Source organism: Oreochromis niloticus, linkage group LG13 (genome assembly GCF_001858045.2).
Source record: "Oreochromis niloticus isolate F11D_XX linkage group LG13, O_niloticus_UMD_NMBU, whole genome shotgun sequence".
Taxonomy (NCBI): Eukaryota; Metazoa; Chordata; class Actinopteri; order Cichliformes; family Cichlidae; genus Oreochromis; species Oreochromis niloticus.
Window position 1 is genome coordinate 4,793,165 of NC_031978.2, and position 26,241 is coordinate 4,819,405.

The 26,241-nt window shown below is 37.3% G+C and overlaps 1 protein-coding gene and 1 long non-coding RNA gene across 5 annotated transcripts in view; both read right to left on the minus strand.

Annotated features, from left to right (window-relative positions):
• Positions 1-26,241, minus strand: part of atrnl1a (attractin-like 1a) — a 338,833-nt gene that overhangs the window by 93,753 nt on the left and 218,839 nt on the right. The gene's annotated exons all lie outside the window — the stretch shown is intronic.
• On the minus strand, positions 6,876-10,280 carry LOC109204827 (uncharacterized). The gene is made up of 4 exons (XR_002064344.2): positions 10,109-10,280; positions 9,922-10,012; positions 9,598-9,755; positions 6,876-7,397 (listed from the first exon to the last, which is right to left on the minus strand). It is a non-coding gene; the product is annotated as an uncharacterized LOC109204827 (long non-coding RNA).

A 26,241-nucleotide genomic window follows, 5' to 3' on the forward strand; every position in this document is an offset into this window, starting at 1 on the left:
TGACTCTTACATTTTACTCACTCAATAAATTAGATGTGGAATACTTAATTTTAGCAATATCGCCCTAAATCAAATAGATAATAAGAATTCAGGGTACCGTAATTAGGGCTGAGAGATTGGTTGGTGACCTCCTGAAAATCAGCAGTTGCTAGAGGAAACAATGTATTTTTGAGTGTATGGTGAGTGATTGGAGGTGAAATTAGGCTCAAAGAGGATGCTGTACCAAAAACTTCTTCGTGATTGGTTGCCACAACATGCCCATAATTTGAATGGACGACTTGTTTGCAAACAGATGGTACCTACTCAGTGATAGTGAAACTGAAAGACTGGAAACAGAGACTGTTTACCATCAAAGTAATAGTTGCATCGTTCATAAGTTTTACTTCACCTTGTACCTCTTTTGTGACAGCTGGCAACTTCTAGCAACTACTTGCCAACTGGTTGAGTAGTACACATTTTTCTTAGAAACCAGTGGTTGTCAGGGCAGCTGTGTGACTGTACGAGGCTTTATGTGACTAAATTCCTCCAACGTATTTCTTTATGAGAATAATAAATAAATGAGAATAATCTGTTATCATTGGATGTACCATCAGCTGTAGGAAACATGCTTTAATTTTTTTTTTTTTTTAAATATAGTGGCACGTGATGTATTATGGTGGGGGAGGGACTGTAACAGGGACTCTAACAGTGTAACAGCTTCTACGCTTGTGTAACTGAAATCCAAAATATTAATTGAGACTCTAAGAAAACCATCTCAGGTTCTCTTCTAGATACAAAACAATTAAATGCTTAAGAATGACAAAAGTATATATGTAAGATAGACGATAAATATTCATATCTCAAATCTGACACGTTACTACAGATAAAAACAGCAAACATTTTGACAACTTTGACTCTGTTGATGTTTGCTTCTTTTAACTCATTTTAAAAGGCTTATGAATCACTGTTACCAATGACAAGCAAAAATTAAAATAAATAAATAAATAAAAGTGGGAAACTGCTTTTTTCAATTTTAAAGTATTTAAAAACTACCTGGGCTGTATTGACACCTAATAAAAACTTTCTCCTGAAGCCACTTTCATGTAGAAGCTCAAGCTTCTCCACCGTCTCATTAATCACACAGGCAGGTAGTCACGGCTATGCCTCTCTCTCTCTCTCTCTCTCTCACACAAAAACACACACACACACACAATTACTCTGTATTTTTGTCCCTGTTCTCTGACAACTATTTCCTCATATTACCTCCATGCTCTCCTTCCTGTAATGCTACTCTGCCCATTTCATTTACCCTCTTCCTTAAAACTGTAGTCCAGGTCAGGGCTTGTCTTTATGTGTCTACCTGAACTGTTAATATAACTGTTGGAGTCCAGTTAGTGTCATTATCTTATTTCAAAATGAAAAGTTTTAGGTTAAAATAAACTGTGGAGTTTAGTTTTTACCTACTTTCTAACATTTAGAGACCATCGAACATTTTTATCATACATGAAATGAGTTAACAGAATATCAGCATGTCAGCAAATACACCCATCGCTTCCTGTAATTTATTATTATGTCACTGCTTCTTTGTTCAACATCAAATCGAAAGAAAAAAAATCTGCCAAAATAAATAAAACTAAGGTAAATCTAAAAGAAGAAACAAATACAGGAATGTAATTCAAAAGTTGCTGTCAATTAAAGCATTATTATTATTTTCATTATTATTATTATTATTATACAAAGAAAGGGTGATAAAATGTCATTACAGCAAATCTTTAAAAAAATAATTAATTAATTTCATTTTAGTTAGATGTCACTGATTCTGCAGGCAAGTTTTTGCAAAGTCGATGGCAGAAGTCATCTTTAGATTGATGCCGTGACTTTTGTACATCCAGAAGAGTCCACGGATCCAACGCTGCTAAGTTTGGGCCATACTTTCAGATGTGCTGTTAAAGTGGTCAGAAGCCAATGAGGACAGAGCGACATAAATTGGGAGTGAGGTTACTGGCATCTCCTAAATCAGTTTCTTTTTCTAGAGCATTGAATATGCTTAGGCTTAGGTCCTCCTGCAACGTTCGGCGCATTGGGCGGCAAATGTCCGCCAACATACTTGATCAGCTGCGGCTGCTTTGGCCTCATCCCATGCAATGTCTATGGCACGTAAGTCATCGATGCATTCAATACGACTTGTTACAAATTTTTCAAAAAAGGACAAATGGATCAGACACTTGAGTAAAAGCAGAGCAGCAATCTCATGCATCTCTTTGCAATAGTAGACTCTATTAGTAGAGTCCAACCACAGTTTTCACTCGTGTGTATGTAGCAGAAACTGTGTTAGGTCTTCTTATACTATCATTTTTGGAACTGTGAATACCAGATTACTTTTCAGGAAGAATAAAAGGGTAAAAGTTTACTTTTCTTTGAATTTAACAATTTCTTCTTCCACCACTGCTCAAAGCATTTACATGAAAAGAATTTTATTACAAGTTGTGAAAATATAAACTTCCTTTGCACCAGATTAAATGTGAAACTGTCAGACTTTCACTGGACAGCAAAATTAATTTTCTTTCCCTGTGCTCTTATTTTTCTTACTCTCCTCTCTATTAAGTGTCTGGTAAAAAGTTTAAATAGTTTAACTTCAGGGGCAGAGTGAGCGTGAGGAAAGAGAGGGGGGAAAAGTGAAGAGCAGAACGAGCGTTGTGTTTTAATGAAGACAACAAAGCCCTATGCATCATTAAGTCACACATAATTAAAGAAAGAAGAAACTCAAGTGTTTGATTAAAAGCGCGTTTGTCAGAAAGTACCCTCAAATACATTGACACACATGCATGGAGACATGCACACAAACAGATGCTCAAACATACAAATGAAAACTCAAACACATGTAGCATACAGAAAAATCACAATGTTCTCTTATGAAGTAATGATGTAAAAAGCGACGAGGGCGGCTAAACTTTATCAGAAAACACACACTCTCAGACACGCGCGCACACACACTTGGGACTGTGTCCCTGTGGGGGGTTAATGGCATCTCCGTTTGGTTGATTGTAGTGGCTTTTCGCCCCTGGAGACTTTTCCACTAGTCTTCAGAGTTACACTCTTTATCTACTCTTTGTCTCCACATGCAGGCAGATCAGACTGGCAAGTAAATACACACAAGGTGGGATGCTCCAGAAGGAGTGAAAGACAAAAACACATGACACTTTCTCTTATGGCAAACAAAGACAGCAAAGGCGGACATACGGTACAGTATGCATTTTGAGAACTTATGTTCTGTTTCAGTTAGTTTAGGATTTGTTGTTCAAAAAAAAGTCACACTAACATTTGCTCTTTTTTTTTAAAGTAATGCACTGGATTACTTATTTACTTGTTTGTTACACTGCTACATCACTACTGCTAATACTACTACATTCCATTAATTTTGTGATCATCATACACCGTCTTTGTAATTCCCAGTTAACATTTTAACACTAAACACTTCATGTGCTCACATTTCGGCACCCATGCCAGCTGGGATAGGTTCCAGCCAGACCTCACCCCTCCTTGGTTGAGTTGGCAACCAACTTGTAAAAAATCAGCTAATAGAGCAGTTCAAAGAAGCCTTTCTGTTGACAGCGATCCTATGAAAGTGGGTAGAAATGTATCTTAAACCTGGTCACCTCTGTTAAAGTTGGTGTTAGCATACCTTCCACTTCAGCACCACACTCTGCTAGCTTAACATTATCATGCTTAATGCTTAATTTGTTTATGGAAGAGGTTAGCATGTTGCATTGTCAAATGCTTAGAAATAATAAATGGACTGGTTCCTGCATAGTGCTTTTCTACTCTATCTTGAGCACTCAAAGTGCTTTACACAACTTGTGCATTCACACCCATTCGCACAAGCACTTTATTCTATTGTTTCTAAGTGCTTTCTCACTAACATGAACACACATTCATACTCCGATGGATGCTTTAGAGAGCAAGATGGGTTAGTATCATGCCCAAGGATACTTGGCATGCAGACTGGAGCAGACTAAGATCAAACCACCAACCTTCCGGTCAGTAGGTGACCTGCTCTACCACCACAGCTACAGCCAGTATGGCCATCTTGTATAGCGTTGGTGTGTTTGCAGATGTGTTTATATTGTTGTTCCTGGATTGAAGTCATTTTTTTAAAATCACTTATTCTTGTTGCTTTGTGCTATTAAAATTGAATTAATTAATAATTATTTTTAATCAGGACTTTTTGAAAGTTGTGGTTTGCAATTAATTAACATGTAGTGCAAGTAATGAAATAACTGTTTTCTTTGGTGTGTAGTACAGCTAACCACATTTAGGTGGTTGTGGGATGCCCACTTATGTTCTGCACACACTTCTTACTCAAAAATCCCATTTGGCATTTCTAATTTACTGATAAAGAATTCAAAATTCAAACAGAAAAAAATATTTTGGCAATCTTTCTCAGTGGTAACAGCAGCTGAAAGCAACAGCGTGATTGAGTGGCTCCCTCAGTGACTGTGGGCAGTTGATGCAGATGTGAGCGCACACACACATGCACACAGCTCCCTGCTCATTTCTGTGTTCACTAAGAAAGTTAGAAGCACTGCTATTACTCTGCATGTCTTTAGTGCAACCAAGGGTGCACACTTGGTGGTCCTATTTAGCATTACAGAAGCAGCTACACAATACTTTGACTCACCAGTCACTGAAGCACAATCCTCCCCTTCAGTGTCCTGTTAAGGTGTTGGATTGGTGAAAGAAAGCATTGGCATTTCCTGTTGGTAAATAGTGGGTGCTTCCGAGCATTTATGGTCATGTGATCTGCATAACTGTTATTTTTTTTCCCCCGATAAACACCCATTACTCTAAGAGCCTGTTTAGGATGCAGGTAAAAATATGTGGAGATATGGATAATTATTGTGTAAAATATCATAACTTGTGTCCAGTCACATTGGAATTTAATTTTCCTAGAGGACATCAGCCCAATGGTTTTGGACCTTGGATATAGATGAATTTGGATGAAGAGAAGAGAAGAGAAGAGAAGAGAAGAGAAGAGAAGAGAAGAGAAGAGAAGAGAAGAGAAGAGAAGAGGCTTAGGATGAAATAACTTGCTCCAGGCTAAGCTACTCAGAAAGACGGGACCAATGAAGCAGACTGAGTAGCTCTTGTTATCCCAATATCCCAATATAAACATCAGTTAGGTGTTTGGAAGCGTGTTAAATCTATTGATCAACCCCATCCGGTGCTCCCATCCCAGATATTCTAATTTCCTGGCATCTTTCGTCAAGCAGAACAGAGACACTGCGAATGGAGAGGGTCATAACTCGAGGAGTTTCTATCTCTCGCCCATTTCTCTCTCCACTGCACAACAATATTTACCTTCTCAGGTAATCAAAGAGAAACATCTCCACTTTCACGGTCTGAAGGGACGTTCTCGTCTAGCCGTGGCTACACTAACACGGAAGCATGCCATAAGTTTTTGATGAACATAATTTTGTTTCGCCATGCAAGACTTTATCACATCAGCATTCACTGATGTCAAAGACATTACTCTGAATGACGCTGAGGGGAAAAAAAATTGTTGCTATGCTAAACTAAACTTAATTTTTAGGCTTTTATACTTGACAAACTATAATTTAAAGTTGAAAAAGGAAAGTGATCAAAAACTTAGTAGCATGCGTCATTGCGTTATTAATATTGTACGCTCATCTATATTGTAACCGTCAGTTGTTTTTCCGTTTATGGGAGGAATCCAGCTCCATGGCCTCACTCCTCTCTGTTAGAGCCCTCCGAGGAGTCTTTTTCCACCATATTAAACCATTCACACATGTTCGATTAAGAACCATTAATTTGCCAAACTGCATTCCCACTTAAGCCATCCGAGGGTTTTTAAATCACAGCCAATTACTCTGCCACCACAGCACTCTGCCTACATTACTGAGCCAATCACTCAGACAGAGAAGGGCCCCATCCCATTACAGCCAAGCACGAGAAAAAGTGAAGACTGTTCTCTGGTTTGATTGTTCAACAGCTGAGCAGAAAGAGAAAGACTGCCTCTGCACCTTACTAGAGCTAAAGTATATCTTCAGGTAACATTTGAACCCTGTAATGCCGAGTATATCATACTTAATACATGAGTTTGTTTTTGAGGCTTCTGCATTATCAGTGTGATTTTTTTTCTGACTGAAAATCCTAAATAAATACATTTATTTGCGCAATACATTTTTAAGCAATAAACTGCAAAAGAAAAACTAAAAAAAGGGATGTTGCAAGTATAATACAAATTAAAGCTCATATATGCAAATTAATATTAAAGTTCTTCTTGTATTAAATCTGCCAGAAGCTTTAATAAACACCATTTTCAAAAAAAAATTATAATTTTCTGCCAACTGTTTCAAGGTTTGGCTTTAAATGGTTAAAAAAGGAGGAAATGACTGAGTCAGTACAAAAGCTGATTCTGAAGTTGAGGTCAACAGAACAGTTTCACACAGCTAGTCACAGCTAAATAACATGTTACACTGTAAAAAAAAAACTGTCAAATGTACGGTAAAATACCGGCAGCTGTGGTAGCCAGGAATATACCGTCAAAAAAATGTGGGATCTGTAAAAGACAATACGGTATACTGGTTTTGTAACCCTAAATTTTAAGGTAGACAACGTATTATTTTACCAAAATCATGATAGAAAAAAACAAATATATTTGTCAATTATACAGCAATTTAATGTAAAAATGCAACTTTCCATAGCTTTTTACGGATATTTGCAGTAAAAAAAAAGTTATAATATAATAATATTTACAGTAATTTGTTGTTAATTTAACAGTAATAGGATAGACCCTATTATTGTAAATAACTGTAAAAATAACAGAAATATGTTAAACCTTATTAAAACCTTTGACAGTAAAAAACACAGTGAAATTGTATAACAAATTACAGCATTTTATTTTGACCAGATACATTTTACGGTAAATTCCTGGCAACCACAGCTGCCGGTATTTTACCGCTAAAAATACAGTACAGTATGAGGAACATAAATGGTTTACCGTACATTTTACATTTGCAACTGCTAAATATAGAAAAATCTAAAGATGCTCATATATAACCAAGGTAGTGAATATTACTGATAAACAATGAGAAAATTTGACATACCATTTGAAAACAGACTAAACATATCATTTTCTCTATTCCTACAAAACAGCATAGATCTTGAGAATACAGCATGTGTCCATATATATGGCTGGTAATCCATGGAGGAATGAATAAACATAAAACAAAATATTACCTGCCCCTGACCTATCAACAGTAATGAGTCACTGGGTCCTGCCTTGGTGAAGGAAAGGACTCAGTGGAGTTTCTAATGCGCATGGTGTCGAAGATACAAGCTCTGCAGGAGTACTTCAATGTCCATCAGGAGTTCACTTTGGACTGGCAGGATCCCCTCTGCAGCAAAAAATGGACAAAGTTTGATCAGTGCTTGAGCAAAATGCACAGAAATGAACAAAACGTGCTGCCAAAAACAGATCTAATGATAAATGATTTCTTAAGTGTAAAATATACAGTTCTTAAAGGATAGCTATTGTCAAAATGCAACCTGGGCTGTTTTTTTTTTTTTTTTTTAACTGTAAACGAGACAAACATATATCTAAAAGCATAATTACGACAAACGAGCCGTTTTTGAGATTGACCGTGATTTTGTTTTGTGGTCAATAGCCAGTGAATGGGAATACTAAGGGGGCGGGGCATAAATTTGAGCGCATCAAAATCGATACAGTAAAAAAAAAAAAAAAACAGCCCAGGTTGCGTTTTGGCAATAGTTATCCCTTAAATCTACTTATGTAAAAGTGATACATACAGGGAGTGCAGAATTATTAGGCAAATGAGTATTTTGTCCACATCATCCTCTTCATGCATGTTGTCTTACTCCAAGCTGTATAGGCTCGAAAGCCTACTACCAATTAAGCATATTAGGTGATGTGCATCTCTGTAATGAGAAGGGGTGTGGTCTAATGACATCAACACCCTATATCAGGTGTGCATAATTATTAGGCAACTTCCTTTCCTTTGGCAAAATAGGTCAAAAGAAGGACTTGACAGGCTCAGAAAAGTCAAAAATAGTGAGATATCTTGCAGAGGGATGCAGCAGTCTTAAAATTGCAAAGCTTCTGAAGCATGATCATCGAACAATCAAGCGTTTCATTCAAAATAGTCAACAGGGTCGCAAGAAGCGTGTGGAAAAACCAAGGCGCAAAATAACTGCCCATGAACTGAGAAAAGTCAAGCGTGCAGCTGCCAAGATGCCACTTGCCACCAGTCTGGCCATATTTCAGAGCTGCAACATCACTGGAGTGCCCAAAAGCACAAGGTGTGCAATACTCAGAGACATGGCCAAGGTAAGAAAGGCTGAAAGACGACCACCACTGAACAAGACACACAAGCTGAAACGTCAAGACTGGGCCAAGAAATATCTCAAAACTGATTTTTCTAAGGTTTTATGGTCTGATGAAACGAGAGTGAGTCTTGATGGGCCCGTGGCTGGATTGGTAAAGGGCAGAGAGCTCCAGTCCGACTCAGACGCCAGCAAGGTGGAGGTGGAGTACTGGTTTGGGCTGGTATCACCAAAGATGAGCTTGTGGGGCCTTTTCGGGTTGAGGATGGAGTCGAGCTCAACTCCCAGTCCTACTGCCAGTTTCTGGAAGACACCTTCTTCAAGCAGTGGTACAGGAAGAAGTCTGCATCCTTCAAGAAAAACATGATTTTCATGCAGGACAATGCTCCATCACACGCGTCCAAGTACTCCACAGCGTGGCTGGCAAGAAAGGGTATAAAAGAAGAAAAACTAATGACATGGCCTCCTTGTTCACCTGATCTGAACCCCATTGAGAACCTGTGGTCCATCATCAAATGTGAGATTTACAAGGAGGGAAAACAGTACACCTCTCTGAACAGTGTCTGGGAGGCTGTGGTTGCTGCTGCACGCAATGTTGATGGTGAACAGATCAAAACACTGACAGAATCCATGGATGGCAGGCTTTTGAGCGTCCTTGCAAAGAAAGGTGGCTATATTGGTCGCTGATTTGTTTATGTTTTGTTTTTGAATGTCAGAAATGTATATTTGTGAATGTGGAGATGTTATATTGGTTTCACTGGTAAAAATAAATAATTGAAATGGGTATATATTTGGTTTTTGTTAAGTTGCCTAATAATTATGCACAGTAATAATCACGTGGACACACAGATATCCCCCTAAAATAGCTAAAACTAAAAACAAACTAAAAACTACTTCCAAAAACATTCAGCTTTGATATTAATGAGTTTTTTGGGTTCATTGAGAACATGGTTGTTGTTCAATAATAAAATTATTTCTCAAAAATACAACTTGCCTAATAATTCTGCACTCCCTGTAGACAACACAGCCCTAATCACAATCATAATTTGTTGGAAAACGTATTTAAGTTTCCTATTGATTTATCATAGAACTTGAAGTTAATGGCTGAATGCATGGTGATGAGACCTATCATTCAATCTACATTTTATAGCGTATGAAACTGCTCACCTGGACATGAACCTGAGCTCGGCTGATTAAGATTAGTGTCTCCTGTCCATCTTTCTTTAGCAAAACTTGAATAATACCACTGCTTACCTCTTATTGAATCTTTGGGTGCAGACTTAATTGAAGAGCCTCGTATAAACAGGCAGGGTGTGATGTTTAGGGAAACCAAAGAATACAGGCGCCATCATTTCTGCCAGAAGACTCATGGGGTGCAACGAAGCTTTCATTGTGGACTGGCTAGATACTTTCTGCATTCAGAAAGAAAACAAGAAGGGCATACACCATAAACAATAATAACTGACAAAAATAATGAGACAAGAAATTAAAGTAACAAAATAAGTGCAAATCAAGTTTCCCTGTGTCGCAGTGTAGCTGAATGTTTTTCAACAATTTGATTTACGGTAAAACACATACCAAATATTTCCAGCCAAGGTTTGTTTCAATCTTCAGCATGTTTTTCCTGCCATTGTCTTGAAACTGTTTCATCTGTCCCTCTCATTTGATGCTGTTTACAAAAACAAAACAGCAATATTGTAAAGGGAAAAAGGGAAATGAATTTAATGGAAAAAAAAGAAAAAAAGATTATGACCTGAAATCTCACCATTTCCTGAGAGTCACAGGTCCTTTGAGTATCCTTATGGTTTCTGCTCAAATTCAGTGTCTGAAAAGGGCAGGAACAAAACAAACCTTTTTAATCATAAAGAGAGAGTTCTGACACTGACGTTCACACATCGCCATTGCACATGTAAACGAAGAAACCACCGCCACACCAGTGACATGAGTGGGGGCAGAGTGTCTTCGGTAAAAATGAGCCTTAAACACGCCATACCTGGTGTATGTCTGCTTGCAGCCTGCTTCAATACACCGAAAGAAACAACGTGGCTCATTCCGATGCAGTTTACAATGAAGCACGTAGCCCCTTGATGACTGAACTACCTTACCACAGAAATTACAGGTTAACATAACTCCATGTACTTTGGTAATTCCTCCCTAGCGAATTAAGCACGCCAAACACAGAAACTAATCCAGAGCAATGCTTCCCTGGCGACAGTAATGCTAACTCAACTCACAAATGCTAACTAAATTCACAACCTCACTCATAAAAAACGAACTGCTAAAATTATCTATAAACGCTGGGCTGGTGGATTTTTATAACAGAGATAACTTGAAGTTGCATGTACTCACCTCACCTCGAACTAATTGTATGCTGCCAGGATGTCTACGAATTCCGAAGATGCTGTGGTCCAAGCAGCAATAAATGGCGCTAATATACGAGTTCAAAACTGTCCGTTAGCGAAGCCAACTTGAGTCTCCTGCATGAAAAAAAGAGCGGTTGGCACACAGCTCAGCAGCGCGCCGCGCTATTGGTCATTTTCAGGTGACGTCATCCCGCAATATAATGTCGCTCTTTGTTTCTTTAGGAGGGGGGTGGAGCCAAGATGGCGACCGGTGTGGACGCTTCTCTGTAAGCTCGTGAATCTCTGATGTGTACCTAACCTTTTAAATGATCTAAACGGACTCAGATAATTCTTTTTTTTTTAGAAGTGACTCACTGCACTTGTGTTTTGCGTACGTACAGGACATCTAGGCCAAACTGAGTTTCTTTTTTTCCTGCCGAATCCCGACACACTGGAGTGTTAGCTTGTATTGAAACATTTAGCTAATAACCACGGGATAAGTTTGCAAAATGGCCAAAAAAGAGGCAAGAAGAAAGGAAGGACTGATAATGGACTTGGAGCCAGATAAATCCTTTGCAGGCTTATGCAAACCTCTCCCTCAGACCCCTCTCAACAGCCCCAACCCAAAGAAGAGCCGCATCGAAGCGCATGAGGTGAGAGAGGAAGCTGTATCCAATGCCGACATCTTAAAAGCTATTAATGGGCTGAATGACAGATTCTCCAAATTTGAACAAATGGTGAACAAAAACACGGCGGAGATTATTGCTGTGCGGGATCACGTGAAAGGTCTTGAAATACAAAGCAAAGAGACAGAGGTGACTGTGAAGAAGCTGAAAGATCGCATTGCTGCACTTCAGGAGAAACAAGAGGAGACGGAGAGATATAGCCGGCGGTGGAACCTGCGTTTGCTGAATCTTCCAGAGCATAGTAACGAAGATATAAGAAAAGAGGTGATGGATATAATCGCCCTAATCATCCCTGAGGAAAAAACCAAATTCGAGTTCATGATAGATACTGTTCATAGAGTTGGTCGAACAAGAGATGAAAACCGCTCACGCCCCATCATCATACAGTTCACCATGCGCACCTTCCGACACAAAGTGTGGAGAGCTTCCCTCAACTCTGATGTGATGAAGAGGAGGAATCTCAGGTTGGCTGAAGATCTCACCTACATGGAAAGACAGTGCAGAAATAAACTGTGGCCAACTGTCAAACAAGCTCGTGACGAGGGAAAGAAGACCAAATGGATTGGTCCTGTGGCCATCATTGATGGAGTAAGACACACTGCATAAATAAGAGGTTATTAAAAGGTCAGCAAGATGACTGAAATACTTTAAGTTCACTCTGTAAGTTACCTAACATTAACAGGTATTTCAACTACCTCAGGCTCTCAATGTTATTGTTCAATATTTAATCATTTTGAGGCACTTGTATATTGTTTTTTTTTTGTGTGTGTGTTTTTTGCTTGAAATACCTCAGGTTCATTAGGTAATATGTTTACAACCAGTAATATCCTCTTTAAATTTTCTATAAAACTTTCATACCTCCAAGTTAGTTGTACTAATGTTTGGTAAACATTATTATGGTTATGCTTGAACTTGCCTATGTTTTACAGTGTGAGTAGTTAAACATCCTACTTTTATTGGAGTATAAATGTTAATTTGCTTAAGCATCTGGGTCACTTCATCGGGGAAAAGAAAACAGAGTCTGAAGACTTTATTTAGGTACTCAACACTTAGTGTTCCCTTTTGAGAGTATCTTCTTTAGGTGTTTATACTTAGCACCTTATAAGTTTCTAGTTAGTTTAACAGACATCCAGTTCACTTTATTCATTCCCTTCTTTTCTTATGGCAGACTTACATTTCAGTTCCTTAAAAATACTATCCCTTAATGTTCGAGGTATTCGTGACAGTACCAAAAGAAAGTCAATTTTCATTTTCTGTAGACGGAAAAATGCTGATTTGATTTTTCTACAAGAAACTCATTCGAGTGATAATGATGTAAAATTCTGGAAAGCACAGTGGGGTGATCAGTGTTATTTTTGCCACGCCTCTCAACATTCAGCAGGTGTAGCCATTCTCCTTAACAACTTTAAAGGTAATATTATTGAATCATTGTCTTCAGATGAAGGCAGATGGATTATTCTGGTTTTCAAATTGGACAACACCTTCTTTATAGTCTGTAATTTATACAGTCATAACAACACAACTCAGGCCAAATCTATATGCATACAATTATCTGAGAAACTTGATTTTTTAAAATCAAAATATAAGGGAGCCCACATGATTCTTGGAGGAGATTATAATGATGCTCCAGACGATCTTATAGATAGAGTACCAATAAGAATATCTCAACACTCAAGATTTAAAAGCACGGCATTTTTCTGTGAACAACTTGCAGTTATAGATGTATGGAGATTCTTCAACTCTAATACAAAAGAGTTTACCTGGAGCAATGCAAACGGATCTCTACAATCCAGAATTGATTTGTGGTTAATATCTTCTTCATGTTTACATTTTGTTTCAGAATCTTCTCATGATTTTGCTCCATTAACTGATCACAAATTGATCACAATCCACTTAGTTGGCAATAAACAAAGTCAAAGTAAACTACGTGGTTTTTGGAAGCTAAATAATAATTTATTGAATGATGATACATTTTGTAGTATAGTGGAAAAAACGGCAGAACAGATATTCGGGGATGCCAATATGAATCACACACTAAAATGGGAATTTTTCAAATTCAAAGTAAGGGAAGCGGCAATAAGGCGAAGCAAAGAAATTAAAAAAAGAAATGACACTAAAGAAATCAGTATTATGAATGAATTAAACATATTAATGAAGAAAGATGCCCTATCAGATGATGAAGAAATTAAATTGAAAAGACTAAAGGAAGAAATAGATAATGCATATATTAACATGGCTAAAGGGGCCTTTATAAGGTCCAAAGCAAAATGGCTAGAACTAGGTGAAAGAAATTCTAGTTACTTTTTTGCTCTTGAGAAACGAAACCAAAGAAGAAACAATATATCTGCTCTTAAGATTGATAATAACATAACCACTAATCATTTAGATATCTCAAAACATGTTGGTTCATTCTACAAAGATATATACAAATCAAATTGTAATATCAATGATTGTGATAGATTTATTGAGTCAGTTAAAAATTTTGCACCAACTATCTCAGAAAACTTTAAAACTAATTGTGAACGTCCCATAACAAAATCAGAAATTTCAGAGGCAATTCGATCAATGAAAAAGGGCAAATCTCCAGGCAACGATGGTTTGTCAGTGGAATTTTATTTACAGTTCTGGGATATCATTGTTGATCCTTTATTAGAATTATTTAAGGAATGCCTTGATAGAAAAGAAATGTCTACGAGCATGAAACAGGGTATTATAACTTTAATTCCTAAACCTGATAAAGATCTTCTTGTTATAGAAAATTGGAGACCCATCACGCTTTTGAACATAGATTATAAGATTATCTCTTTAGTTTATGCCAAAAGATTAAAGAAAAATCTTGATGAGATCATAGCTGAAACGCAAACTGGATTCATGACTAACCGCCATATCAGTTCAAACATAAGGCTTATTTTTGACCTATTAGACTACTCTGACAATATAGATGATGATTCCCTTATTGTGTTTCTTGATTTTTATAAGGCTTTCGATACGGTAGAACATTATTTCTTATTTAAAGCACTCAAAACCTTTGGTTTTGGTCCAAACTTTGTGTCAACTATCGAAATGTTTTATAAAAATATTGACAGTTGTGTCATACTATATCCAAATACTACTAAAAGATTTCCAGTCATGAGATCTGTTCGCCAGGGATGCCCAATTTCCCCCTTTTTATTTTTGATTGTGGCTGAGCTACTTTCATTACACATTTTGAATAGCCCAGTTATTAAAGGTTTATCTATATTTGGTAAAGAAATCAGAGTGACTCAACTAGCAGATGACACCGTTTTACTCTTAAAAAACAAAGATCAGATTGAAAATGCTATTTCATTAATAAACGAATTCTCAATTGCCTCTGGATTAAAACTAAATAAATCTAAATGTGAAATTTTATGTTTGTACCAATCAAATGTCAAATCCTTATACAATATTCCTGTCAAAACCTGTGTTAGATACCTTGGTATTCATGTCTGTAAGAATGACACAGAGCGTCAACAACTCAACTTCTCTCCCAGGATGGAAAAAACCAAAACTATACTGAACTTATGGCTCCAAAGAGACCTATCAATTTTTGGTAGAATCCTTTTGACTAAAGCTGAAGGTGTTTCCAGATTTGTGTATCCAGCCCTTTCCCTTAACGTGTATGATTCCACATGTAAAAATGTTAATAACTTATTTGTTAACTTTGTATGGAAGAACAAGCACCATCATCTAAAAAAATCATTGCTTTGTGGACCTAAAGATAAAGGTGGTTTTGGCCTTCTGGACTTCATGGACTTGAACTATACATTTAAGGTGAAATGGCTAAAAGAATGTTTAAAATCTCCTGGATCATTATGGCATTTCATTCCACATAATATTTTTAGAAATGTTGGAGGTTTGCAGTTCCTATTGTCTTGTAATTACAGTATATCAAAGTTACCAGTTAAAATGTCTGCATTTTATCAACAGGCATTGTTGGCTTGGAAATTATGTTATTCACATAACTTTTCTCCACATAGATCCATTATCTGGAATAACGAATGTATTACTAAGAGGAACAAATCACTATATCTGCAGAATTGGATTGATAAAAATATAATCTATTTAAAAGACTTATTTGACTCTGAAGGCCAACTACTCAGTTACAATGACTTTATTACAGAAAAAACATTCCCTATCAAATTTAAAGATTTTAGCTCAGTAGTAAAGTCCGTTCCCAGCGGACTGACTGAGTTGATGAAAAGTTACAAAAAACAGAACACACCACATGCATCTGTTAGCACTCTTTATATAAATGGTATTGATCTCTTAAGCAAGAAGTGCACCAATAAACATATTAGAGAATGTTTGTATAATGCGAAGAAAATAACTCCAAGAGGGAAGTTTTTTTGGAATGCTACTTTTGATAACATCAACTGGGATAAAGCGTGGCTTGTTCCTTTTAGATTTTGTATTACAAACAAAGTTAGAGAATTACATTTGAAAATATTACATAACATATATCCATCCAACACATACATTTCAAGGTTTTGTGACACTGATAGAAAATGTACCTTTTGTAAAACTGAACTTGAAAGTGTTATTCATTTGTTTTATGGCTGTTCATATAGTGCTACATTTTGGAGAAAACTTGAAAATTATATACTGTGCAAAACAACATACAAAATCAAAATTGAAGGAAAAAACATTATCACTTATTTTGAAACTAAAGAAAAAAAAATATGCACCATCGTCAATCTTTATATCCTATTAGGGAAGTTCCATATACATAAATGTAAATTTCAAAACTCAACCCCATCATTTAATTTGTTTTTGATTGAAATTGAATATTACTTAAACTCTCTTAAATTAACTTCCAATAAAAAAGGTTTATCATTGATTGAAATTCATTCAGAGATGTTTAATGAATGAGCTGTCACAAATATAACTTTTAAAGTACATAGTTGTTATGAAGTCTGTCACATCCCTCCTTTTTTTTTTTTTCTTTTCTCTTTTTCCTTTATTTATTTATCCTTCTTATTTCATCATACTGTATATTGTTACTGTTATTTGTCTTGTTTGTCTACTGTACAAACTGAACTGGAATGACTGACTGTTCACTTTATAATTTCAAATAAAGTTGTATTAAAAAAAAAAAAAAAAAAAAAATTGTTTCTTTAGGAGGTTCGAATTTGATCAGAAGTCACGTCTGCAGACCGCTGCAGCCACGTCTTGCCTTGCTTCCCCTTTTTTTGGTGAAATGGTTCGCTCATACTGCACAATGTTGCAACCAGAATTTTTTTTTTCTCTGCAATTCGAACGTAAAACGTCTGTACACAGTTTACCAGCAGTTTAGCTACCAATCAACAGCGATCACACAAACTCAAAATTTAAGGCGGACCCACTTAAGGTGGTCTGATAATATGGCGTGAAACACAACAACATAAAGTTGTTTTAAAAATAATAATTAAAAAAGATTATTGAAATCAATTTTATTCACAACCATGAACTTTATTTTTAACATCTTCTTTTGCTGTTGATTTTTTTTTTTATCAGAAGGTTAACAATGATATACTGCAGGCCTAACTTTTAATCTGTATATCAGTATCTGAATTTTAAAATAAAAAAAAAAAATACTATCAATTTTATTGTCTTTCACTGCTGATATTTGCTTTTTTTTTTTTTAAATGGTATTTACTGGTTGTATTATTACAGTGGACCCTATTGTTTAACATCTTGCTTCTGTAAAAATGAATGTTTTTGTTTGCTTAAAAATCTACAGCTTTATACTGTGAATTCCAATGTGCACAACCCGAAAAGATGTAGTTTTACTCAAATAATACCGTAAAATCTAAGTTTTTCAGACATTTTCAACATTACAATATTTAATTGTAAAATGTATGCATATTTATTTGTTTTCACAGACAATATTTATAATTTCAACATTTTATCACAGTAAAAAACAAAGTTTTATCCAGTCTCACAATTAACGGTTATTCAATCTATTTAATACAGTAAAAGGAAGTTTTTGGTTTTACGCTCCATTACCGTTGGAATTTGACGGTGTTTTGCTGTATATTTTACTGACTTTTTTTACAGTGTACTTCTCACCTGCCTCACGACATCAAATACTGCTGTTGCAAAGATGGAACATTCAGTTACACCAAGTTCTGAAAAATGTTCCTATTTTCTAGGGAGATAGTTTGCATTTGGAATTTAAAAGGATGGCTGTTTGTTTAGGTTTAGGCCCTGAAAATGACTGGAAGAGTTTGTGGCTTTGGCTAAAATAAGCTCCTTCACAATATAACCGTGCTTTTTGTAAAGATTTGTTTATATCACGTGTTTAAATGTGCCTCCAAGGGGTCTTTAATCATATTTAATGAGTTGGGAGCAAGATCTATCTCACTATTGCATTAAACCTGCCATGAAAAACCAAAGGACACAGTGTCCACATCTATGAGACACCAGTGGCTTTGACAAAAAAATAAGTAAATAAATAAAGCTGAGAATATGAATTTTCTATCTGAGGTTAGTGAAATTTGCACCGACATGCTCAGAATCACGATGAACCTATTTATCCAGACATTAGAAGCTCAATCGGTTAATCTGTATGTATAAAGGGCAAAAAACACTCAGTGTCAGATACTGGTGGTTAAAACAAAGTGCACTTGTATATAAGCAGCTATCAGTGAGTTTATGTTGTCTTATCGCTCTCTTGCTGCCTGAATTGTTTAAAATTATATGCATTTTTAATGTATGCAAATTTGAATATGCATGAGTTCTGAAGTCTCATAAGTGCAGTGCACACACATACGCCAGGCAGCTTAGAACAAATATATACAGAGAAGCATCAATAACAATGAGCCATACACCAGGAGTAAAAATAGTCTCAAATTTCTTTGTATCACATTTGTTATGCAGTCCTTCCTCAACAATACCACATATCATGTACAGTTGTTCACTATATTTATTTAAGTAATTTTAAAGCATGTCACTGATGTTACAAAAATAAAATTCCCAACAGACACAGATTTTTTTTTTCATCTAATCAGCGCTCACACAAAAAATACTAATAAACAGAAATTCATTCACTTAAGGTGAACTGCGAACATGAGAAAAAGTTGTAAAGCAGAGTTGAACCTACAGTAGGTACTTCCTCATTTCCCCCTGGTGACATTTAGCTATCTTTAATGAGGAATACTTAGAGTTGACCTTACCATTGATTAAACACGTTTTACAGTCTAACATCAGCTTAAGTGGAAAAAACATAAGAAAGCTGAATTTTAAATGCATCTCTGCAGGCATATTTCATACCTAAATTCAAAATATATAGACTGCATGACTGAACAAGAGATCCAGGAAATCTTATTGTCTGAAAGAGTAAAAAAGATATTCAAAGAAAAATGTTCTTCAGAGAAAAGAAGCCTACAATAAAAACTGTCTGATGTGTTGGTGCACTGTCTTTAACTGGGTAGATACAAACAATATGTTTACAGAGAAACTGCATTGTTTGTTTCATGAAATGATTTCTGTAATTGTCGTTCCAGCCTTTATGAATCATACATTTAAGTGCAAACTCTGGTCTGTATGTTCTTTTCCACATCTAATCTAATGAAAGCGAGAAACAGGAGAGTACACTGAAGGAGCGCAAGCACGAGGTAGAGAGCGGGAGGAAAGCGAGATGCTGCGCTCTGATCACAGGCTCTGATTAGAGGCTCTAATTGTCTTCCTGGTAGTGGAGTCACTCCGGGCGTCTTAAATGGAAAGTGCGAGTATTTATGTGGATGTCTCTGTGCAGATGTACGCTGTTAGGTACTTGTTGCTATGCTGCTGGCTGTGTTTTCTTGCTGGGCTGGCAGGAAGAAAACACTCTTAAACCCTGATGCCCCGTGTGTGTCTGTGTCTGTTACAAGTGTTACAATCAGACGTGGTGCAAATGGAAGTTATTCAGTAGTGACATCATCTTAAATCACTTAGAATTTTTACTGTAATTAAGTTTGTAATTGCAATATTTAAGTCCAACTACATATTTTCATTTTCAGCTGTGATTGCTGCTGTAGTCGCAACAAAACACACACACACACACACACACACACATATATACACACTTAACCTCAGTATTAAGTATTTTTGTCTACAAAATAAAGTATCCTAAAACCTTAATTTCTTTGAGTTTTTTTCACTTCGTTTCAGGTACTTTTTCAGGCCAGTTTGAAAAAAACAAAACTAAACAGTTTTGAACCAAAGAGATGCTAATGTTTCAGACACTCGGCTAGCTAAAGAGAAATGCTGGAGAAAACTACGGACAACGTTTTTCTCCAGGATTAAACTACCATTAGACTTGTGGAGGCATTATTTTTTTCTGAGTGAACAGTAATTTCAGCCTGACCTGTGTTTATGCATCATGGAGTGGGTGTCTGCAGCTTTTCCTTTCCCTTCAGACTGCAGGAGGTTTGATTTGACTGATTAATTTCTTCTCTCAGGCTGATAAGTTAATCTATGAAGTCACTGCTGAACTGCTGGCACAGTTCACTGCTATTTGCAGTCTGAGATGTAACTGTTGACATGAAATGGATGCAAAATTTGTATTTTTAAATGTTTTGACATCACTGAATATGCCTGATTTTTCTCTTGCGATTACTCAGCGCTCAACACACACAGATGGTGGAATGAGAGCATTCATGAATTTGAGGTAAATCAAATCAGTCTTTTGTGAGTGAGTCAAAAATGTTGCAAAATACAAATACACACAGATGACGGGCTAAATGCCCCGGGGACAGAGCTGTGAAACTTTTAATAATCACCAGGTCTCTCAGTCTATTCACCAGTGCATCTCGCTGCAATGTGACTGTACCTCAGACTACAAAGTTCTTTAAGTCACAAAGGAAAACTCAGCTGAAAAAGGAAAATGCAAATCTCATTTGAGTCCTGCAGACGGCCTCTGGAGCAAGCACAGTGGACAGAGTGTAACAACAGAAGGAAATTAAACCACATTCAGCAGGTCTCTAACTAGATCATACAGCCCCGATAATGTTTAATTTATTTAATATGTAACACTTTAACCGCAGAATTCAAGATACATATTCATGTTGAAAACATCATAGCTGTCAAAGCATGCTTCTTTAATATGTCCCAGTGCTTTGGTTTTGCATGAGACTCTGTTTCCCTGTTCTCTGGTATACTGCATCTGTGGAATGTACCCAGAAAAATGCTGCAATAAAAATTATTTGCATTACTAGAGCTAGTGTTATTAGTGTTACTAGTGTTATTATCTTTTTTTTTTTGATGACTATAGATCGAACACGAGCTTTGTCACTTAAAAATCATTTTCTTATACAGAGGAGATGTTTGTTCTTGGACAGTTAGCAGCAATATGACAGGACATGTTGCGTAAAGCTTGCGTTTGATGTGCCAGTGCCCCTGTCCTGCATTATTTTTCTACCTACATACTTACATACAAACATATGTTTTGATGCATGCTCAATAATCCAGGAAAGGAAACCAAAGAAAGCTGATTCTGGGACTTTTCACTGGGAGAAACATTTTAACCAAGTGACTTCTACAGTCTCAGGTGAGTCCAAGTTTCCCCGACCTTATAAACAGTACAACAGCATAACGACTAAAACTAGCACCTTTACCTACCAATCGGCCCTTAGCTCATGTTATTGATTGTTAATATGCAAACTGTCATGACTAGTGATCCATGACTACTGTTCACATAGAGATGGGGAATAGCTGCAATCACAGCACTGTAAGATGGTAACAGATGTACTTTTATGCCTGATTTAGACTTTTGCAGGAAATTCACGTTGTAACTTGCAATGTAATCAGAAACTCCTTCCACGGCATTCAGTTATTGTGGGCTGCGTGGACCCAACAGCTAGTGGCATTTCTCGGGAGGAGAAGTCAGGTTACGTGGATGGGTTCTCGGTTATGTCATAAGTTATGATTTAGATTAGCTGCAGTAGTATAAATCAGGTATTAGACTCCCTCATGGTTCAGAGATGGTCATTCCCTTGTCACACAGATGGCTGCCTTGCACCACTCAAACCGGCGCCCCTCCCTATCTAGGATGTGCACATCCTCATCACTGAAATACTGGTCTAGCCTGTAGGTATAAAATGGTCGCAAAGTTCTGGCCTGATGAAGTAGCTCTTCTGTGTTTTATAGCTTTGCAACAGTTTGTTGTGTTTCCCCAATGTATGATTAAAGCAATCCTCTGGGCACTTAATTTACTACACTATATTTCTCTGTTTGTGCTTGAAGACTGAATCCATGGATGTTTTGGGGGTTTGAAAGAGATGCTGTGCCTTGAAAAAATTCCTTTCAGCTGTTCTGATACTCAAAGGGATCGTCACTGGTTTTCATATAGAAAGCAGTCGTCCTTCTTCCCTGGATCAGTTGGCTCATTTGGCATCTCCCGAGCTTTGATGAATGCCCAGCCGGGATAACCACATTTACTAAAGGCTCTTTTGATATGATCTTCTTGTGCTTCCCTGGCAACTTTGTCTACGGAGATGGTGTGTTGGTTTACAACACACATCAACTTTCAAATATCCCCTATTGCTGATGGCAGTTTCATAGTCCCAGAATGCTAGCCTGTTATCTTTCATATACTCGCTGGTGAACCTGATGTATTTGTCCACTGGGTTAATGTGATCTGTGAATTGTGGTACTTCCTGAGATTAGATTTTCACCCAGGTTTCATCCACATACTTGAACCAATGGCACTGTGCTGTTCCAGAATAGGATATCAGGGCTAACTTCTCTACTTCCTCTAGATACAAGTTAGCCACAATAGGTAAAAGTGGGGAACCTGTGGGACACCCATGTGGACTGTAAACAGTTCAGAGAGCAGACACACTTGGTCGCTGTTCAGGGTGTCTCCATTGCTGAGGTCATCCTGTAATTTCTTGTGAATTAAGACCAGTGTTTCATCTGCCTCCACAATGACATCCTGCACCATAAAACCCAAGGTGTTCTGAATGTGGTGTTTTGACCTGCCTGACAACTGACTGAAGACTGAAGTCAGAAACTTCGAAGATGTTGTAGGTAACACAACTGATCACACTAGCAATGGGTTTCAAAGGTGCAGCCTATTTCGGTAAACCACACAGACTTGGTGTAGCTTAGCTTATGTATAATCTGTAGGGCTGATAAGTATCTTTGTCACTGAACAGTGACTTAAATTTCTCATTACAGTCAGTCTGGTTTAACACAATTGTGCACACACCCTCGTCTACCAGAAGGATGATGATGTTGACATTGCTGTCCTTACTAAGTGACATGCCTTCACTAAAGACAACAACAGTGACTATTACTGCATTCGAGGGTTAACAGAAGAGTATAAAACACTTTACACTCAGGCTGTGCAGTGTTATGCAAACCACTCTCTCTGTAGATTTACCTCATTATTGTTTTGTGTGTGTACAGTCTCTAATTGAATCCCGACAAGCAATTTGGCTTCCACTAATTCAAAAAAAAAGAAAAAAGAAAAAGAGCTCCCCCATATTCAGCATGATATTTGTTCAGGTATATGAAATGAAGTTAGGTTCAAGTGAGAATCGGTTTAATCTGCTTCCCTAAACAAATCAACATCGCTGAGAAAGCATCAGCTCCACTTCCCTGTAGGATGAATTTCTCGTGCGAGCAGCTAATTGGACTGAGATTGTTCTGCACTCAAGGAATCATCGCCATGTTCAGACAGAGAGAGCGAGACAGAGAAAAAAAAAAGCTTCATTAGGTTTTAAACAGAACTGACAGAGTCATAGATAGTTAAGACAGCGCTTGTTTTGTGTAATGAATGTAGATATGTTAAACTGTGCAGTACATTCAAACTGAAGCACGTTTCCTTCTGGGAAAAACATTTTAAATCATTTATTAAAAGCTGAAACGAGGGATGCTTATATATTTGTACATTGCTATTTTGGTTTGTAATCCCGCACCTGCCCTCTTTTTCTTTTATAGACTTCAAGGGCTAAGTCGACACTGCAGGCAAGAGTGGCCCAAATCATGCATGTTTTATTTATATGTGATCCAGATCTGTTTTTTCATGACAGTGTGATTGGTCCCAATCACGCTGAATATGATCTTTTCAATTCTGTCCATTTGTGGTCCTGATTCGTCGACACGTCTGATTTCGGCCCCCCTTTTTCCACATGCGACCGAAACGTCACTTGGCTGACCTTAATGTCTTGTTATGATTCTTTCCACATCACAATCTGCATCCTCTTTGTCATCCCCTCACAAATTCCCTTCCCTTCACTGCACATGATCTCGTAAATGAAACCGTAAATGCTGAGTTCAGCCGCCTGCATATTTACTCCTGCGTAAAAGCGTGACGCATGCAGCACCGTTTTGACACACGAGTTCCAGGAGCAGTTCCCCGCTGGCGTCCTGAATACTGGCCACATCTAAAGAATAAAGTGCACAGATAAACAAAAAGTGAGATCTGAGTAATTCATAAGAATTGAGCACCAAGACTTGTGGTGTGATGGGAGATAATGAAAACAAAAAACAAAAGGCATTTTCCAATATATGCCAAATACAAATATGGAAAAAGCCCCTGTTCAATGACTCATGCTGCATTTAAACCAGCGGTGGGCAGTTCATTGTCCAGAGGGGCCGGATGAGAAACCGAGACCGTTTTGCAGGACCACGCCAGTAAGCTGAACTCAATACTGCCCAATATTAGTTTTACCTTATATCTCTAAGTTTATTGGTGCAGTATTCCACAACAGTGCCAGCTTCTCATGTGGCCCCCACGGGAAAATGAACTGCCCACTACTGGGTTAAACAATCACTTCTCAGAAATGATTGGCATGCCCAGAATATCCCCTCATATAAAATATGTTCCGAACAAGAAGCCATAATGGGAGTAGAGACTTGATGAAATCACAGATCTCTCAGTCTTGTTTTAAAACATAAGAAAATTATGATTTGATAAGTGCTTCTGAAATCTGTACTGTAAGCATCACCTTAAGAATATGGAAAGTCATCTTCATGGTTCAAGTTCTCCCTGAATCTAGTTATGGATCTGACAGAAACTTTCACTGAGCTGCTGCCGGATGCTGATTGAAAGCTCTGACTTTCACATGCGATGTGCTGACTGTTGATTTCTTGAAATGAGCATTGGCTCAAAGTTTGCTTGTTTGTTTAATGGCATCTATGCATTGGGAGCAATTTTGATTTAAATTGAATCTTTAAGAATTTGAACCTTGTATCGATAGTGTGTTGAACTTTTCACCAAAACAATAAATACTGCTTTTGAATTTCTGCTATAGCAGGTACATTTTTCAATAATCAGGTACTTAAAAGCATCCTCAAAGTATTGAAATGTGAGGACACACAATGGGTAAAAAACTCATTTCAAAATTGTGATCCTAAAATTATGGAGGCACATTTCAAAGCTTTCATTCAGAGTTTGTATTCCAAGTTCTGCTGCTGAAGCACCGCTCTGCATACGTGTGTGAGTGTATGTGAGCATCCTGTTTATGAAAAGCTTCTTAGAGCTGGATTAGGATCATCATTGTCCACTGGCTTATGATACGACAAGGATTATGTTAGTACAAAGATATGTTTAGCAACACATCCCAGAACTTGCACGCCCACACTGGCACTGTATACTGGGATGCAGCTTATAGATTGCGGGCTCTACTGCAGTGGTAGCATCTTGTATTTTAAACTCAAAACAGGTTTTGCTTCTTGTCTTCATTTTCCACGTGTGCTCAACATGTAAAATCGAGCAGCTCAGAGGCTACAATGTGAACCATATCAGTTTGTAGGTGGGGTAACCTTCCCAGGTAAAGGATCACTCAGGAAAAAACTTGTTTAGCGAGCTCCAGTAGAGTTTTTACTAGTAGGCTGCGATCAGCTGATCTGTGGTGCTCCAGTATTCACTGCTCACTGTAGATTTAGCCGGCTGCATTCAAAAAGAAATAAGCACATGTAACATGAGTTGCATGGCTGATTATCCAACCCACAGATACTATAAAGGTAGTATAAAAGATGAAATTAAGTGAGTGAATCTAACCAGCATCATCATAAATATAAACTAATATCTACTGCTTTTGACATTAAGGTCAGTCTAGATTTAGCCAGTTGAACTTAATGCATCACTGTAAACTTTATCACAGAGCTGCAAAAAAAAAAACAGGTTATGCTGCACTAAACTGCCTGCCTACAACCTGTGAATAACACAAAAAAATTCTATTTCTATTATGAGTGTTAACGTGATAAACATAAAATATTTTCAGCTTGAATTTCCAGTTTTATTATGTATATAATGAAAATGAGGATTGATAACACCAGCGCCCTTTGCTGGAGTTGTTTGCATTTCTTTTTTAATGTTTTTTGAATAATGTAATTGAGCTGTTTCGAATATCCTTAACAAAGTGGAGGGTCGCATGGAATTGATGTTCTAAACTCATGAACTAGGCAGCTGTTTGCTGATTTTGTAATGATATATTCTGATTAGATTTTTGCAACACAGGTCAGGATGACACATGTGCACCTCTGTTGATGAAGAGATCAATGAAGACATGAACAGAGATCGGGGTGGCTGTAGCTCAGGAGGAGGAGCAGGTTTACTAATCAGGAGGTTGGTGGTTTGATCCCTGACTACTCCAGTCTGCATGCCAAATATCCTTGAGCAAGACACTAACCCATTTAGCTTTCCAATGCATTATGCATGTTGTACAAAGCACTGAGAGCTCAGGTAGAGAAGAAAAGCACTATATAAGAACCAGTCCATTTATCAAGAAGCTCAATCAACAAAAACACTTGAGCCCGTCTGTCATTACAACCCTGCTAAGGCACAAACCTCATCCTCCTTTTACGGTAATCTTGGTGCATTGTATGTAATATTAGATTTTCCTAATGCATTACTGCAAATATTATAGGACCAATATATT